We start from the raw sequence: 20,440 nt of genomic DNA on the forward strand, positions 1-20,440 counted from the left end.
GGAAAAGCACACCCAATGCAAGAAGCTGCAGGTTTGAATCTCGCCATGGGCTTGATTTTTTTTTTTTTTTTTTTTTTTTTTTTTTTTTTTTTTTTTTTAATTTCACTTAATTTTATTATTATTTTTTTAATAACGGCAACCTCATTCACAAGAGTTTGGTGAACATATAGTACACTAGTACTGTGGATGGATGGATGCACAATGAATGTATACTAATGCCAGGAGTATTAGGAACAAGAAGGAAGAATTTTTGGCCTTGGTTGGTTCTTCCTGGCCACAGGTTATTGGCATTAGTGAAACATGGCTGATGGAAGATGATAGTGTTAGTGGGATAGAATGTGTAGGTTATAGTGTGTTTAGGAGGGACAGAGAGATTAAAATGGGGGGAGGAGTGTTATTCATCGGCTATCATCATATTGACGATAGCCGATGAACTGTAGCCAAGGAGAATTGAAGTTGTATTGCAGGATAGTGAAAAGAGCTCATTTGAGGCTATTTGGTGTGAAATTGAGACTGGCAGAACAAAATACACAGTTGGGTGCTGCTATAGACCAGGTGATGGAATAGATGGTGGAGATAGTATGCATAAACAAATTGATGAAATGAGTGGAAAGAGGGTAATTATTATGGGGATTTCAACTATGGTAAAATTGATTAGAAGGAGGAGAGGACACATGTGAGGAAGGGGATTTTATTCAATTATTAAGGGATAACTATCTGAGACAGCATATAATTGAAAATACTAGGGGTTTGAGAGTGCTTAGCCTGATAATAGCATCTGAGAATTTGACTGTAATGAATATGACCATGTTGCCACCTATTGGTGAGAGTGATCATAAGGTCTTGACCTTGGAGGTGGCTAAAGGTGTGGAATTTTCAATCAAGGCAGGGTACATGTGGAATTACCATGCTGGCAAGTATGACAAGCTTAGGAGATTGCTTGGTTCAGTGCCATGGCATGTAAAACTGCAAGGGCTGGATGTCGATAGAGCATGGGAAGTGGTCAAGGAGCATTTATAGGAGGTTATGGCTGATTGTATACCTAGAGTCCGAATAGTAAAGCAAGTAGGGGTTAAATGGATGAAAAACATCATTAAGCTTGAGCTGCAAAAAAAGAAACAACTGTGGAGGGAATTTAAAGTGAAAGGTGACCTGCAGGCACACGAACAGTATAAAGCGCAGGCCAGAAGGGTAACGAGTGTGGTAAAAAAAGCAAAATCAGATTATGAAAGGAAACTAGCTATGCAAGCTAAAGAGAATTCCAAACAGTTCTTTCAATATGCTGTAAGCAAAATGATTTTAAGGAATGCCGATGGTATGGAGGTCACTGAATCAGTCGATATAGTGGAATTACTGAGCGAGCACTTTGCAAGAGTATATCATCCAGGTGGTGACATTGAAAGAATGAAGGAACCATTAGTTTATACGGGAATTGTGATGAATGAAGTGGAGGTAAATAGTCTATTACAGAACCTTAATGTGAATACATCTGTGGGACTGGATGGTATACCGGCATGGGTCTTACGTGAACCAACTAAAGAATTATCAGTGCCTTTGACCATGTTATTTAATCTGAGCCTCGGGTCTGGTTTAGTCGCAAAGGTGTGGAAAGAGGAGAAAAAAGTTCCACTGCATAAAGGAGGATCCAAGACTACTGTTGCAAATTACCGACCGGGCATATCAGGAGTCGTTGTCAAGGTCTTGGAGAAAGTAGCCAAGGGAAAAATACAGGAATGGATCGATGAAAATGAGATACTGTATGGGGGACAGCATGGCTTTCTGAAGGGTAGATCATGCCTCAGTAACTTGCTCAAGTTTTATAACACAGTGACGGCTGAACTGGATAAGGGTAATGAGTTTACAGTGATACTGCTGGACCTGGCTAAGGCCTTTGACAGGATATACCACATGGAATTCTAATCCGTAAACTGCAACATATTGGAATGGATATAAGGTTGGCGAGATGGATAGATGGGTGGTTGATGGAGAGATATCAGAGAGTAGTTAATTCAGGAGTAGAGTCCAAAAGATGGCCTGTGACTAGTGGTGTGCTGCAGGGTTCTGTTCTTGGACCACTGCTGTTTAATCTGTTCATTAACGATATAGGAAAGGATCTAAGAGGAACAGTTCATTTGTTCGCTGATGATGCAAAGTTGGGTAGGGCAATAGTGAATGCAGAAGATGTCAAAATCTTGCAGGATGATTTGGATAGATTGGAGTTCTGGGCTAAGGAGAATGGATGTCAATTTAATGTGACAAAATGTAAGGTTATGCATTTTGGGGTGAAAAGATTAGCAGCAGTATACCACATTGGTGGAACTGTACTCCAGGAGATTGATGGAAAGTATCTTGGACTTTGGACAGACAGGCAGATCAGCAACCATCCACCTGGAGGAACACAAGCCATACATCTGCAACCACAACTGTGGTCAGTCAGGCATTGCTGACCCTGTCTTGGATACAACCCATAGGATCTCATGGAAAAAACCACCATGCTACCACAGCAAATTCAAAAAAAGAGAGACTATTTTTAGAATCAGCAGCAGCTCTCAGAAATCAACCAAATATTAATAAATACGGTTGCATTAAGCTTCCTAAGATTTGGGAAACACTTATTACCAGAGGTCCCACCCTACATTCCAGGCCACCTACAACCGCCTTTAGAAGGTGCTCCACCTAATTAGGACTTTAGCGTCACCCACGTGGTTGGGCTAAATATTGTTTGTTATTTGTGTTTATGTTACTTTAGTTTTTTTGTAATCCCTGAAGATGTCTCAGTAACTGATACGAAATATAGGAAGTATTAAATTCTGTTTTAATCCTTTCTGAGTGTTGTAAAAAATCCATTAGGCCTCCAACCTGAAGGAAATGGACTTTGTCATGGAAATGTTGACGAGGAGAGAACGATTGACTGTTTCCATCTGGTTTGGACCCATCAAAAGTTAGCAAAGATGTCTACATGTATAAGGCACTAGAAAAGAAAAGAGGTCTGTAAGTTGTCCAACTGAAGACAAAAGACAGACTGAAGACAAGAATATACAAAAGAACATGCAGGTAGATTATTATGTCTATATACAAATCCTAAGAGTATCAGAAGCAAATGGATAGGATTTGTTGCCTTGGTCAATATGTTGGGACCTCAGATTGTAGGCATTAGTGAGACCTGGCTATCAGAATCACGCATATTAACTGGTATTGAGTGTAAAGGATGCAGTATTTTTAAGAAGGATAGAGAGAATATGAGAGGAGGGGAGAGTGCTGCTAATGATATCAGATGATTTGAATCCAGTTAGTGTTGAGACCTATGATTGTAGTACTAGTAACAGTATTTCACCAGCAGTGAATTTTAAGCCATCTGTTGTGAGGCGGAATCTAACTAGATCAATTACATAGTGGGGTGTTGTTACAGACCTAGTGGATCAGTTGCTGGTGATGAAGAAATGCATCTTCAAATAGAAAAGGTGAGCGCAAAAAGAGTAATCATAATGGGAGACTTTAATTATCCAAATATTGACTGGCTAGCAGTAAAATCTCATGAGAAGAAGGAAACTGAATTTTTAGAGCTGTTGCGAGACAACCTCCTCAAGTAGCATGTGACAGAAGGAACTCTTGATTATAGTGTCAGAGGGTGTTTCAGTTAAAGATGTAACTATTCTGCTTCCAGTTGGTGACAGTTATCAAGCAGTACTCACTTAGGAAGTAACAAAGTTTATGAATGTTCCATTCAGAAAAGGTTACATGTTGAACTACAAAGCAGGAAATTATGACCAACTGAGGAATATACTGAGTTCAGTGGAATGAGACCAGTTGATGGATGGGAAGAATATCGACAGTGCATGGGAAGCAATTAAACAATACTTAAATGATGCAATATCAGAGTATGTCTAGAGAGTTTGAAGAATAAATAGGTCAGGAGTCAAATGGATGTGTAATCCTATTAAGCAAGAAATTTGTAAGAAAATATGATGTGGAAGGAATACTGTGTGCATAAGGATGATGTGCATTATGAAAATTATAAGCAGGCTAGAATAGTCACAACTGTTGTACGGAAATCAAAGCCTGTGTATTATGACAAGAAACTGGCTCTGCATTAAAGACAACCCACAAGAATTCTATCGATATGCTGCAAGTAAAAGAAAGAATGAATATGAAAGAACAATGCTTCTAAATGCAGATAGCGTGAGGGTTACAGATGCAGAAGAGGTCGTTCAACTAATGAATGTCCATTATTCTAGAAGCCATCAACCTGGTGTAAGCAACACTGAGTTCAATGCTACCTTCTCACTGAATGAAGAAGCTCAGGTGTATGAAGAGGAGGTATTTGAACTGGTGTACAAAATGAATAACAGTTCAGCAATAGGGACTGATACCTTTAACCAGGCTGTATAATTTTAGTCTTAGAACAGGAATAATTCTGCAGGAATGAAAAGAATGTATGGTAATCCGAATGCACAATGGTGGTGCAAAGACTGATGTTCAACTATAGGCCAATAAGTATCTCAGGAGTGGTGTTGAAGATTTTGAAAAAATTGGTTAGGGCTTGCATTCAGAAATGGATTGACAGTGAATCTCTACATTGCCATGAACAGGATGGGTTTACTAAGGAAAAGTCATGTTTTAACAACCTTTTCATATTCTATAATAATGTTACATTGAAATAGACAAGGGGAATGGATACACAATGATACTTTTGGATTTTTCTAAGGTTTTTCACAGAATACATCATGGAAGATTGTTGCATAAATTGGAGAATATGGGTTTGGATTATAAATTATTAACTTGGATACGAGTATGGCTGACTGACAGACATGGTGGGGGGGGATGTGAATTGCAAGATTTAAGGTAACTTGGTGGTGTACCACAAGGATCAGTTCTTAGCCCACTGTTATCCAATCTGTACACTGACAGACAACATACAGCTATTTGCTGATGATGCAAAGAGAAGTAGGTAATCAGGAATGCTGCTGACAGTATTACAGAATAATTTGAATAAGCTGGAATTTTGGGCATTGGAAAATGGATGCGAGTTTAATGTCAGAAGTCAGGCACTTTGGCATGATTAGATATCAATGTAGTATTATATTGGCAGGATTATACTAGGAAAAAAACTGATCAGGCAAGGTTAGTAGATAGCGGGTTGAAGTTCTGAGGCCATGTAGCACAGATCGCAAATACAACTCAAAAGATAACTGCAGTGCTGTAATGAACTTTCACATGTAAAGATAAGGATGTCATTTTGCCTCTTCACAAGGCCTTGATAAGACCTCACTTGGACTACTGTGTGCAGGACTGATCTCCTGGTTTCTGTTGTGATCCTGATACAGTGGAGAGAGTGCAAAGGAGAGTGTTAAAAATGATACGAGGATTGTGGAATACTGATTATGAAGAAATATTGAGAATTTGTAAACTGCCAATACTAGCAAACAGAAGAAAGATGGGTGATATGATTAAGACTTAAAAACTTCTGAGAGGGTTATACAGGATTTCAGTTGATGAAATTTTTGATTTTATGGAGGGTGGGGAAAGGACAAGAGGGCATCCTTTGAAGCTAAAGATGAATGCCGCTAAGAAGTAAGAAAGAGCTAGATTTTCTCTTATAGGGTTGTGCTTGATTGGAATGGATTGCCATTAGATGTTGTGCATGCAAGCAGTATGAATGAATTCAAGAATAAGTATGATATCTGTTGAGTATAGTATGTGGCCTCCTTTGATGAGTCTCTGACTCTCTGGAGGTCTTAATAATAATAACAACAATAAAGAATAAAGAATTTGCAAATATTGAGCATATCCAGGTCATATATTCTCTTGTCTATTTCCACCTCATAAAAACACAGCATCCATTTTAATTATATACCTTGACAAAATGATAACTCAGTAATTTAACTATTTCTTTCACTGCTACCACCTTCCTAATATCTGCATTCATTAAGAGCATCCTTTCATGATCATTCTTTTTTCTCATACTTGTCACATAATGTAAGATTCTAAGATATTCCCTTCGGCCTTCTTAGTACACTTTATCTAATAATCTGATTTTGCATCTTACCATTAATGTCACTTTTCCAGTCTAAATCACTCGATGCTTATTCTGTGCACCTAATGAAAGGCAGATTTAATGCAGGAATATTCTTTATTTTTTTAAGAAATGTAAGAGGATAAGAAGAGAATTTTTTGCATGGAGAGTGCTAGGAGAATGAAATGCATTGCCTGAGTTGGTACTAAGAGTGTAAGGAGTAGGCGAGTTTAAGGACTGGTACAATTTACTGTTTTCTATCATATAAAAACACAACAAAAATCCAACCAAAAAAAAAAAAAAAAATCAAACTTCAGTGCAATTTTTTTTTTTTGCATCCACTTCAACACATGTATGGTTCTAAACAGCAACTTAAATGATGTGCATGACCACTTATTGTCTGACTACAGATGCGAGACCTCTCAAATTGGAATACATTGGAATATTAACTTTTATTTTATGAAAATTCTAGTTTTCAAAGTGGTAAATGTTTTGCTCTTACAACAGTTGGAAAATTTTACATAAAAGCTACATGTTTTCGCATGTTGGTAATGAATTCATACATTGTCTTATATGTTTGTACATGTCTCCCCCCTTCAACACGAATTGATTCTTCTTGGCCATCTTCCAGCCAGGGTTCTCACATCTTTGATCATACAGTACAGTCATATAAACCAGAATTACCACTCCTAACAGAACCTCAGCCTACCTCAACTGCCTAAACTATGCATTATACAGTCCTTCAGGGAAGGACTTGTGCATTGATCAGAAGAACATCTTATATCAGAGATTGCAAACCTTGAATTCTCCCTGTTTGATCTACTTGGGTTCAAAATTTCCTTACCAAACCAACCAGTTACTTTCATTTGCTGTCACTATTGCTCCCCAACCCCGATAACCATTCTGATCCCTTCAACTATCTCTTTTTAAAGCTCAATTTTCTGCAGTCAAAATACTCTAATACTGAGGTCATCCTTGGGGGGACTTCAACATCCAAAACTCAGATTAGCTCCCCTTCTCAAGTTTTACTGACCAAGCAGGCAGGGATGATGAGGTATTTGCCTTTAGCAATGATGTATCACAAGTTCATCAATCTCCCTACTAGAATATCTGACAACCTTCATTCTGCCAACACACTTGATCTCTTCGTAACAAGCTTCCCTTCCCAATATGATGTGGACGTCAGTTCTTCTCTTGCAACTCAGAGCATAACCTCATAAAAGTTTTGTTAATAATTGGTGTATATATAGATAAGGATATTCATAGATATTATATCTTAATATTAATCCTACCATAGAGAATGATCTCTGTTTCTAACAATTATTTTTTTTATTCCGAGTGTACCTATATGTTATTATATGCACAAGAGTTCACTCCAATTCGTGCAATGATCTTAACTCTTTCTTTCAGAATCCAAATAATCACTGACTCAAGACCAAAATACAAAATAAACACATTTAACATAACAAAAACAATATATATACACTTCAAATAACTTTACATAACTAACTACAAATTAATTGGATCCAAGGCCTTTTAAAAATAAACTTACACTTAAGACTAGACTAAACACTGTTTTCACAATGACAAAAATGTTCATTGCCAGTTTCTTTCTCTGTCACGGCCCTTTTCCGAAGATATATGACTTTATTCTTCATTTTCACAGGATCCTTTATCATCACTTATGTAACACACATTAATTCTTCCTGACTTAATTCTTTCTCTTTTCTTCAGTAGAAGTAATAGTCAGATCCGGCATCTTTAATGAAACTTCCTAATCAGAGTTTTCTGGAACATTCCTTTAGAACGTAAATAGCAAATTCTTCTTTTATTCACTAAATGTTTATTGACAGTCTTAACTCTTCCAATAAAAAAAACTTACAGTTCTATGATTCCCTTTTCGGAATCTACTATAAATCTTTTATACTATATACTATTAATTTTCTTCTGACTGTCACATAAAAAAAACTTAAGTTCCTCTGAACCTAAATATCTGCCGGCCTGTGTTCTAAATTCCTTCCGAACTCTCTCTTCTTTACAGGCATTACCCAGATACCGAACGCTTTATTGTCAGCTATCAATCACTCATCAAACTTCTCGGCGAGCATGCGCACTCCACGAAAGTCAGAAACTAAGTACTGTAAAATGGCTGACACGTTGTATCCGTTAGCGACAAGAGAATGTCTTCATAAAACACAAAACTTAATATTTCAAACCACAATCAAATCCTTAAGTAATACAAAGATCAAATCTAGTAAGTACATCAATTTTTTTTTTAACTTCTTTACATATCACTTTGGACAAAACAATTCCATAACGGGCACATCGCAAGTGCCGACAATGCGTGTTATGAAAACAAAACTAATAAACATACTAACAAACAATTCGTAAAAATATTCAGAATTTTAATTATGATTATTTTTACATCAGTTTCATCTTTCTCTGAAATTTTTTTTTTTTTTTAAATTTTAAATATTTAACCTATATCTAACAAAACTTTTAATGCTTATTCCTAGATCTTAAAAAATAATGAGATTCCTGCTGATCATTATTTACACTTTCAGAATCACTAGTTTCAGAATCATCTGATGCTAGAGATAATTCTGAATTTTCTTCTTCCAATTTACTATACTTACAAATTTCATTTCTATACCTTTCAAATATCTCACTTAAGTTATTTGAATTATGCCTTAAATCTACAGAATCATCACTATCAGAATCAAATTCTACAGGTTTATGAGATTCTACAAGTTTCTGAGATTCCTTATCCTTACCAACTAAATTAGAGGTATTTTCACATTCCTCTGGCTTACTTAACTCTATGTTAACTAATCTATGATATTCTGCTATAATTTCATCAATGTTAGAATCAGTTTGATTATCATCACTCTTACATTGTACATTATCTGAATTATGTACCCTGATATTTCTAAAATTTCCTGCATTTGATTTTGTTTTACCCAAATTAAATTTTCTCCTTTGCTGCATATTTGAATTATGAGCTTTAAAACTATTCCGTTTTTTACTATTTGATTGTGAATGAGATGCACAATTAGTACAAGGAAAACAATGCTCATCTTTCAATATTTTATTCATATTGTCACCTAATGTAACTAAATTTCTACTCCCTAAAAAGTACCTTTTTAACCTATCAGAGCGTACCTTTAAAATTTTACTAGGATTTTTTATATCTTGAATTCTAAAATTCACAGGAGAAAATTTGTCTAAAATTCTATATGGACCAAAAGCTTTCTTTCCTAATTTCCCAGCTCTTTTTATACTAGATTTATCATCTAACAATACTAAATCTCCTGGTGCAAATGACTTATACTTTCTAAAACGATTTATATACTGCCTAGTTTTCTGAGAACTTAATCTACTTATTTCACCTACTAATCTGTGAGTAGTGGAAAATTTAGGAATTACTGAAACAAGTTCATTAGGAAAGATTGGATCAAAGCCATATAAAGCAAAAGATGGTTTTTCTTTGATAGCAGAATGAAAAGCAGATCTGCATGCAAATAATGCTTGAGAAATATATGTATCCCAATCATTCATTTTAGTGTTTGCCAGATTGCAAAGTATTTGCTTTATATTTCTATTCAGCCTTTCACACATACCATTACACTGTGGGTGATAAGGTGTTGTAAAAATCTTCCTAACATTAAGTAATTTACATAATTGTAACAATAGTTCAGATGTGAAATTTGCTCCTTGATCTGAAAGTAAGGTCTGAGGAGTTCCATATCTACAAATAATCATATTCAAAAACTTTCTTGCAATAGTCTTTGCAGTTTGATCCTTCATATCCTTCATTGACTGCTTCAGGAAATCTAGTTAGCATGTCTATGACTACTAGAATATACCTATTGCCTTTTTTTAGTAATTGGCAGTTGACCTACCACATCAATAGCAACAGCCTGAAAAGGTCTAGTTGGAATTGGAAATGATTGTAATGGAGCTTTTCCTCTGAAAGGAGATCTTATTTGGCACTTATGGCATGATTTGACATATGTGAGTATATCACTCTTCATACCTTTCCAGATGTAATGATCCTTTATTCTTTCCCAAGTTCTAGAAAATCCTTGGTGTCCTGCCAAGTCTGAATCATGGAAAGTGTACATAATCCAAGAAATCATTTCAGTTGGTGCCAATATTTTCACTTTCAACCTTCCATCTTCCATTTGTCTAGATAAGAGTAATCCATCTTTATCTAAATACAAGTTTTCCAGGTTCAAAAATGTATCTAGCTGAGTCTCACCCTTCAGTACTGCTTCATAGATAGTTTTGAGTATGGGATCATCTTTCTGAGCTTGAGCAATCTTATCTTTTTCCCAAATTTGTGAACTAGGTTCCTTATTCTTTAGAGTCTCAATATTGAACACTTGATCATTATCATCAGTGTCTTGAAAAACTTCAGGAGACTGCTCTAATTTTCCATTTCACCTGATTTCCTGTTTAAACGGCATTCTAGTCCACACAAGGACACTGTATTATCAACAAAATTACATGCAAAACCATGACGTTTCAGAAAATCAATTCCAAATATTACTTGTACATTAGGATTTGATGATTCTGGAAGAACTATTAATGGATGACAAACTTTCAATGGAAAACAAGGACTTGAAATAAAAACATTTATTTGCTTATCAGCTGAAATTTCTGATTCAAATATTCCCTTTAATTTAATTGGATAACTTAAAACTGAAATATCACTTGGAATTAGAGATTTAATTTTGTTAAACAAGCTATAAGAAATGAGTGAGATATGTGAACCTGTGTCAAGTAAGATTTTCACACGGCACATCTTCAATAAATCCTTGTAGAACTGTCAAAGGTTTACCTCCATTAGCATAAGGAGCTAATGATACATCAAACTCTCTTGTAGGGTTGGAGCTGTCTTTAGCTTTACCCATGTTTGATGAGTAGTTTGACATTTTTGTCTTTGCCAGTATGATATTGGAATAATAACTATTTCCAGATTTCTATTTCTTCTCTGATTTCTTATGTTGAAAACAAGATTTATCTCTAACATAACAATCTTTAACAAAATGACCAGGTTTATTGCATCTAAAGCATTTTGGAACATATTTCCTATGAGATGCTTTATTCCTGTCAATACCATCAGATTTACAAGATAAAGATTTATTATCTGTAAGATTCTTGGATATTGTGAAATCAGATAGATATCATTTTAAGCAGAAGTTCCTGTCCTTGTACTATTGGTCTCTGTTCTTTCTATTTCTTCATTCAGAAATGTTTTCAGTTCCTCTAATTTTCCCAAATCATGTAATTTTACCTTGGAATCAGATTCTGGAACATTTTCTGTTAGATTTTCTGTTAAATTTCCTTAGACTGTTTCTTAGCACCTTTTAATTTTTGAAACTTTCCTTTTCTCACTTTATCTATAGCCACTGTGTTAAGAGAATGAGTTTCATTATACTGAGAAAAGTTCACCTGATTATTGTTTGAGGAATGAAATATATCTCTAAATCTCTCTTCCTTTTCTTTAACAAGTTCAAAACATTGTTCAAGATTTTTAACCTTTTTCTTGTATGCTGTTTCTTTCAAATTATCTTTAAGGCCAAGCCTAAATTGATTAAACAGTAACCATTCCAAAGAGGATCTCTCGTCAGATGAAACATTAAATCCATGAGCAATGCTCCAAAATCTGTGATAATATTCTGAAACAGACTCCCTATTACCTTGAATGCACTGTTGAATTTTCCAAATGTTAGGCCCTAATTCTCTTACACTTGAAAATTCTGATATTAGCAAACTTTTAAAGGTTGCATAATTGTCAGTGTCTCTCAATAAAGGAGATGTGTTTAAGAATGTTTTGGCTTTGCCCAATAATTTACTACGAAGTATAATTAATAAATGAAAATCTGACCACTTACCTAAATCTCTCTAATTTTTTCTGCATATCTGAAAAATGTTTCTACACTTTCACTACTATCACCTGAGAAAGAAGGTATTACTAAAGTTGGATTAATTAATCTAAAAAATTCCCCATCTTTAACTAAAGAAACTTCACTACTAAAATTGCTATCTTCTGTAGCCATTTTACTTGAGTCAAGATTTACTTTCTGGATTCTAAAAATAAGTTAAGTCATAACCAATCCTGCCGACTGCACCATTGTTAATAATTGGTGTATATATAGATAAGGATATTCATAGATATTATATCTTAATATTAATCCTACCATAGAGAATGATCTCTGTTTCTAACAATTATTTTTTTTATTCCGAGTGTACCTATATGTTATTATATGCACAAGGGTTCACTCCAACTAGTGCAATGATCTTAACTCTTTCTTTCAGAATCCAAATAATCACTGACTCAAGACCAAAATACAAAATAAACAAATTTAATATAACAAAAACAATATATATACACTTCAAATAACTTTACATAACTAACTACAAATTAATTGGATCCAAAGCCTTTTAAAAATAAACTTACACTTAAGACTAGACTAAACACTTTGTTTTCACAATGACAAAAATGTTCATAGCCAGTTTCTCTGTCACGGCCCTTTTCCGAAGATATATGACTTTATTCTTCATTTTCACAGGATCCTTTATCATCACTTATGTAACACACATTAATTCTTCCTGACTTAATTCTTTCTCTTTTCTTCAGTAGAAGTAATAGTCAGATCCAGCATCCTTAATACAGATGAAACTTCCTAATCAGTTTTCTGGAACATTCCTTTAGAATGTAAATAGCAAATTCTTCTTTTATTCACTAAATGTTTATTGACAGTCTTAACTCTTCCAATAAAAAAAAAACTTACAGTTCTACGATTCCCTTTTCGGAATCTACTATAAATCTTTCAATCATTGTTTCCTCCAATATTCCGTTTAAATCGCATATAGCAATATTTTCTTTTATTTATCCACATACTTATTCCACATTAAAACTTAATAGTTCCACGATTCCTTTTTCGGAATATACTATTAATTTTCTTCCGACTGTCACATAAAAAAAACTTAAGTTCCTCCGAACCTAAATATATGCCAGCCTGTGTTCTAAATTCCTTCCGAATGCTCTCTTCTTTACAGGCGTTACCCAGATACCGAATGCTTTCTTGTCAGCTGTCAATCACTCATCAAACTTCTCGGCGAGCATGCGCACTCCACGAAAGTCAGAAACTAAGTACTGTAAAATGGCTGACACGTTGTATCCGTTAGCTACAAGAGAATGTCTTCATAAAACACAAAACTTAATATTTCAAACCACAATCAAATTCTTAAGTAATACAAAGATCAAATCTAGTAAGTACATCAATTTTTTTAACTTCTTTACATATCACTTTGGACAAAACAATTCCATAACGGGCACATCGCAAGTGCCGACAATGCGTGCTATGAAAACAAAACTAATAAACATGCTAACATAAACAATTAGTAAAAATATTCAGAATTTTAATTATGATTATTTTTACAGTTTCCTTTGCTATGAAACAACCTTCACCCAACAGCTTCTTAGTCTTGTGTCCGTTGGTACTATAAGGAGATGCCAAATGGAATGATTACCATGATTTCTACTCCGCCTCCCTCCAAGCCTTGGTTCTCAAACTAAGCCTAGATGTGACTGACACCAATCCAATGCAGTACAAGAAAAAAAAAAATTCAACAATATCACAAGTAGCTTAAGACCAAAATTCTAGCTGCTCACCTCACTCTGCCAATATCACAGCATAACCTCATAAAGCTTGCAATGACTGTAAAAGAACAATCAACAAATCCAAATCAGACTTCAAAAGAGCCAAATGCTGCAAACTCACTTATCCAAATGTCAGTTGTAGTTGATGGTCCATTGCCAGGGCCATTGGTTGCAACTTTTGTCCATCCATGTTTCTGGCACTCTCATATCCAGATAGTACCATAGCCACCTCATCTTAAGACAAGGCCGACTTACTGGCATCACTCTTCTTCTCTCTTTGAATTCCTGCATTGATCACCAAGAAAAGTGCCTTCCATGTTACCAAGAACCACTCACTCCATGTTACCCATAGTCTTCTTCCAGAAAGAAATCCAAAGAATCCTTAATAGCCTGAACACAAACAAATGGATCGGTCCCAATGGTCCCACCTACTGTTAAAAACTTGTTCACCAGAATTATTGCATATCCTGCATTGCCTCTTCAGTCTTTCCTGTTCAACTGGCATCTACCTTATGGCATGGAAACAGACCCACATCCAGCCCATACAAAGAAAGGTGATAACAGTCAGCAACAAACCATCATCCAATTGCTCTTGTTGTTGCTCTCTCTAAAATTATGAAGGTTAACAGTAAGCTTCTGCACTACATGGAAACCTGCCAAATAAGCAGTGACCAGCAATGTGGATTCCATAACTGATTTAGCCTTCACCACTGACATCTTGACTTAAGCCATGAAAACATTTGGAGAAAAGCACGTAGTTGTTCTTGACATCTCAATTGTAGCTGATCATGGTTGTCACAAGGACGAAATCACTCTTTTGAAAAATTGTCATTTGTCAAATGAAAATTGCATTTTTTCATTTGACAAACCATGTAGAGTCCAATTGTTAGAATCCTCAGTGTATTGAACTTTAATCTCCTAGCTATGTCTCAGTGGAATAAGGACAACCTTGTAGACTTCAATGTCATTAAAATTTAGTCCTGTCTGATCTCTTGCTAGAGAGAGCTCACATTCCTTCCACTAATCATCAGTAATAACCTGATATCCAAACATGATCAGATTTCCCTCTTAGGCTGACCTACACCTCCAACCTTTCATGGTACAAACACATCTCAACCATAACGTCTACAGCTTCCAAAAAACTTGGTATACTCTTCTGCTCAAGATATATTATTATTATTATTATTATTCAGGCCTCCAAGGAGTCAAAAGACTCATCGAGGGAGGTCCTTCCTAAGACAAATTCTGTAAAGACTCATCGAGGGGAGGTCCCCCCCTGAGAAACAAAGTTTATCATACCACGCTTTAAACTCACTGACCGTTCTCGCTCCCACCACTCCATCAGGCAATGCATTCCACGGCTCAACCACCCTCCACACAAAGAAACCACTCCTTACCCTCTTGCTCACAGTTTCCTTTCGTAACTTCCAGGGACTTTTACAGCGGCTAACTCTACACAAATCCCAAATCCACCCAAACATGGAATAATGCTCATATATATATATATATATGGAGTGGTGCACCAAAATCCTCTCTTAGACTGCTCAATGCTATCCAAAAGAGTGCAATATGGTTAATTAATGATCCATCTCTCACAGATCCATTTCATTCCTTTTCTCATAAACATTTAGTTTCCTTATGCATGTTTTACAGATAAGTCCACAGATGATGTTCTGCTGAATTGGCAACTATCATTCCTCAGAAATCATGAAAACAAGAGCTACTCTTAACTAATACTCATTTACAGTCCAGCATGAACTTGCCAAATCAACTTTTCTGCCTCCTCTTTCATTCCATCTACTTCTATTCCATGGAACAGCCTACACCCCTCCCCCAAGAATACCTTCAGCAGTTCCAAAAAATATAAATTAATTAAAAATAAAAAAATACAGTGAATGGATTTCTCCTTTCCTCTCTGCCCACACATGGCACTAATATGCTATAGTTCTTGCAGCCTTTTGTGTGTGTGTGTGTGGGGGGGGCTCATATATACATATAAATATGAATTATAGGCAGAAGTGAGAGAAGGTGTATAGGGGGAGAATGTAAAGGAAACTATGTTTTGAAAAGAGAGAGTAAACAGGATGTGGGAAAGGAGTATAGATACTACTGATGACAGCATTTTTATTTTTATTATTATTCAGGCCTCCATGGAGTCAAAAGACTCATTGTGGGAGGTCCTTTCTAAGAAACACGAGTCTATCAAGACTCATCCTAGGAAACACAAAGCCTATCATACCACTCCTTAAATGAAGTTACCATTCTCGCTCTAACTACTCTATCAGGCAATGCATTCCATGGTTCAACTACCTTCCATGCAAAGAAACTGCTCCTCACCATTTTTCTCACAATTTCCTTTCATAACTTCCATGAATGGCTCCTTGTCATAACTCCTTCCTGCTGTTCAACCAAGCAAAAGAACTTTCCAGTGTCAACCCTGTAACCACCTCTCAAAAGTTTAAAGGTCTCAATCATATCACCTCTCCTTCTATCCACCAAACGCTGCAATCCACAATCCCTCAGCCGATCCTCATGACTAACATTGTACAGTCCTGACACCATCTTTGTTATCTGCCTTTGTACCTTTCCACAGTTAATTTATTCCCTTCAAATCCTAGGGACCAGATCTGAGAATAATAGTCTAAGTGTGGTTGGATCAGTCTTATACAACAGAATGATAAGACTGATCATTCCGTTCTATAAGACTGATCAGACCAGTCTTATACAACGGAATGATAACCATTTTATCTCTGCAGGTCAGTGTCCTCATTATTGCAGCAATCCTCTGTGTTACCTTCACCACCTTTGCAATATGTCCCCTAAATTTCAGATTTCTATCAATCATCAACCCCAGGTCTCTTGTCTCCCCTGCTTCCTCCAGTTTAACTTCTCCCATAGAGTATGCAGTGTCCCATTGATGTGTCCCAAACCTCAAGACCTTACATTTTGCTGCATTAAACCGACACCCCATTCATTTGCCCATCTATCTAGCTTATTCAAATCCTCTTGCAGGGTTATGACATCTGCACTATTACTAATAACCCTTCCCAGCTTCGTATCATCCTCAAGTAACTGAATATCCCCTTGCAATCCACGGACAATGTCATTGATATAAAGGTTAAACAATGTAAGTCCCAGTACTGAGCCCTGTGGAACCCCACTTGTAACCTTCTGCCTCTTTGATTAATCTCCACCCACAACTTTCTGATACCTATCAGACAGCTACTCCTGAATCCAGTTGACCAATCTGACATCCAGACCCATGTGCTGCCCCTGTCAAATGCCTTTGCTAAGTCTAGGAAAATGGCAGTATATGCCTTCCCCTCATCTGCTCTTGTAACTTTATCATAAAAGGCTAGCATATTTCTAAAACAGGAGCTCCCCTTCACAAATTCATGTTAACTCTCACAGATAACATTAACCTAATCTACCCAATGCTGTATATGGTCCCTCACTACTTTCTCCAAGATCTTACTAACTAGTGATGACACACAAACTGGCCTATATTTAGACCCTTCCACTCTGCTACTGCCCTTATGCAATGGCACTATCTTACCTTCCTTCCATTCCATGGGCACCTTTCCAGCAGCCAGACTTTCAATTGAACCGCCAGGTCGAAGGCACTGTCAGTTCCTTAGCACATTTTCTCAAAGCTGGTGGTGAAATACTATCTAGTCCCACAGCTTTACTAACATCCAGAGTACTCAGACCTCAAACCACAAACCTGCCCTATCCCTCTAGTATTCAAATTGACTCCTCCAGGATGAAATACTCGAATAAAGTGTTCACTGAACAATTCCACTATGTCCTCTGCATCAGTCACTCTATTCCTATTTTTATCCCACAATCATTTCTCCTCCTACTGGCCACATAGCTAAAAAATTCCCTAGGATTTTCCTTGGATCTAAGGTCTTTTCTCATATTCCAGTTTCACCGTCCTTACCATACCAGTCACTCTCCTGATATGTGTCTTATATTCTTCATGCATCTTCTCTTCACCTGTCTCCTTATATTTCTTCCATAGCCTCTTTTTCGCATGCAGTTCCTGTTTAATATTGTTTGTCATCCACTTTACTCCAAATTGTGTCCTCTTCTTCACTTGTGGAATACAGCTTACCATTGCTGCTAACAAATATTCCTACACAATTTCCCAAGCACTAATGATATCCCGGTCTTCCAATTCCTCCCTTCACGAAACTTTCCCAAGTTGACATCTAAGACTATTATAATCACATGCTTTATACATATAGCAATCAGTTATATGTTTTGTCCAAGAGGACAAAACATATAGCTGATTGCTATTATAGGCTAGGGGATGCCCAAAAAGATGCACACACACACAGCATGCATCAATAGATGAAAACAATGGATGCAAACTGTAATTATTATGAGAGGAGGACTTCAGCTATTTGAACATAAATTGGAAAAAGCACTTGGCAGAAAGAAAATGGAATTTCTACAGCTACTAAGAGACAATTATCAAAAACAGTATGTGATTAAGAGGATCTGGGGTTCAAGTGTACTGGTAACAGCATCAGAAGGTGTATTCATAATCCAGGTAGATATTTTATAGCCTACAAGATGGGGAAGGAATATAAACAGAAAGATGATCAGCAAGCTCATGAGTAGTAAAATGCAGGCAAGAAGCATGATTTTCATGGCAAGTAAGATAAATTTAAATTATGAGAGGAAGTTAGTACTGCATAAAGGCTAACTCCAAACTAGAAGTAGCAAATTACAGACCAATCAGTATCTCAGGAGTGATAGTTCAGATACTAAGAGAAGTTAGTCAATAGCAAAATTCAGGAGTAGGTTTTGTGAAGGATAAATCTTAAGTGATGGCTGAGTTGGACACACCAACTAGCCACATCATGTGATTCTGTGAGACTTTGCAAAAGCATTTGGCAGGATGCCACATGAAACTGTTGCACAGTGCCAACCCAAGCAAATTTTTGAGTGTCGGCAAGATTTTTTTTTCTGCCCTTTGGTCGAAATTGTATATGTATATATAATAAAAATTATATATATATATATATATAGTAAATAAATAAATAATAATAATAAATAAATAAAATATTTTTGTGTTTATTATATAGTGAGTACATTATTTTACCCCAATTTATAAATATTACAAAAATCACATTAAATATGACAAAGCAAATATGGAAAAATCTAAACTAAGAATTAACAATTTTAATTATTTAAAAAAAAGAAACCTTTCTAGCCTTAATTTCAAAAAATACTTTACTACTCCTTCTAGATCTAATGTCTCGACTATGTCACTTTCAATAGATAAAGTTGCTAAGCCATCTAATCTCTTTTGGGACATTGTGGACCTCAAATAAGTCTTAATCAGTGGCAAATTCTCCATGCTTGCTGCGCAAGCGCATTAATTGAGAAAGAAGTAATATTTATTTGTTAATAAATGCATGCATTTCTAAGCATTCTATTTAGGCTTTTATTTTTGTACACAGATGTCTTAAGCTTGTACAGCAATAATTAAACTTTGCGTTGTGTATCGAAGCAAGCTGCTTTGGCTTGCTCAGTTATAGGAGCTTACAGGTCCTCATAGCAGCACTGTGATTTCATGAGCGTGCATAGCCATTTCACGTCATCTCACTCTGTTGCTTAAACCACAGGCCATACACAGTCAACATAGCTCTAGCCAGTGAGCTTCAGCAGCCTTTACAAGTGTGTGTGTGTGTGTGTTGCTTGGGAAAATTAAGTTACAACCAACTTTTTATGACAATGTTATTGACCAGTTCATAAAGAAGAACCATAGGGTATAATTTGTGTTCAAGTAGCTAAATTGAAAAATATAGAATATCATTTGTAAAATAAATGTATTTGTATGATTAAATGTATATAAATTTCTAAATATATAGTTTTAAATGGTCAGTACAGGTGACCCTCGTATAATGTGGCACTTATACAATGCGGTTTCAATATAACGGGGTCTACAAATTGTAGTAACCCTTGTTCAATGCGGTACTTATAACACGCAGTTTTGACAAAAACACAGTCTAGAAACTGTAGTAACCCTTTATCTTTTCATATATTTTTCACTGCGAGACTTAAAAATCAAATTTTATTTTCCTTAAATTTGTGTCTGCCCATATCGCACAGGTAGTTATAAGTAGCAAATTGATATTAGGGGAAAACACCCTTTACCATGCACGTACGTCAATTGTATACTGTATAAAGTGTTTATTGTTGATAATTGTCTTCGTTTTCTGCCAGGAAAGCGCATTAAAAATCATGAGTGTGTTATCTCAAGCTGAGCACTTTATTTTCTGGTGAGTTACATACATAATTAATATGTAATGCTTTTTTATGTAAAAAAATAATTTTTTGTAATAAGCCACAAATTGCACTGAAAGGGAAAAAATTAATATTGAAAAGAAAATTCGTCTCGAAGAAAAAAAATTAAAATCATGGATCAGTTGAAAAATGGAGAAAAACAAGTTGTTGTAAGGACTTTGAATTTAAATGAATCAACAATTTAAACAACCAAATACAATGAACATAATATTCGAGAAAGTGTTTATTGCTGGATCAATGGTAAGTGCAAAGCTCATTGCTCGTGTACGCAATTTTCTAAGAGAAAAATTAAGAAATTTCTAATGATTTGGAAAGAAGATTCACTCAAAGGAAAATTCCTTTGGATGGAAATCTTATTAAGCAAAAAACTCTCAAAGTTTATAAATGTTTATAATGCAGACCAGGTGTTCAATGCTGATGAATCCGGGCTATAT

The 20,440-nt window shown here is 35.8% G+C and overlaps 1 protein-coding gene across 1 annotated transcript in view; it reads right to left on the reverse strand.

Moving 5' to 3' along the window:
• Positions 1 to 20,440, reverse strand: part of Idh (isocitrate dehydrogenase [NADP] cytoplasmic) — a 295,030-nt gene that overhangs the window by 155,749 nt on the left and 118,841 nt on the right. The gene's annotated exons all lie outside the window — the stretch shown is intronic.

Source organism: Typopeltis vanoorti, chromosome 12 (assembly GCF_054136105.1).
Source record: "Typopeltis vanoorti isolate ZY-2024b chromosome 12, IOZ_Tvanoo_1.0, whole genome shotgun sequence".
NCBI lineage: Eukaryota > Metazoa > Arthropoda > Arachnida > Uropygi > Thelyphonidae > Typopeltis > Typopeltis vanoorti.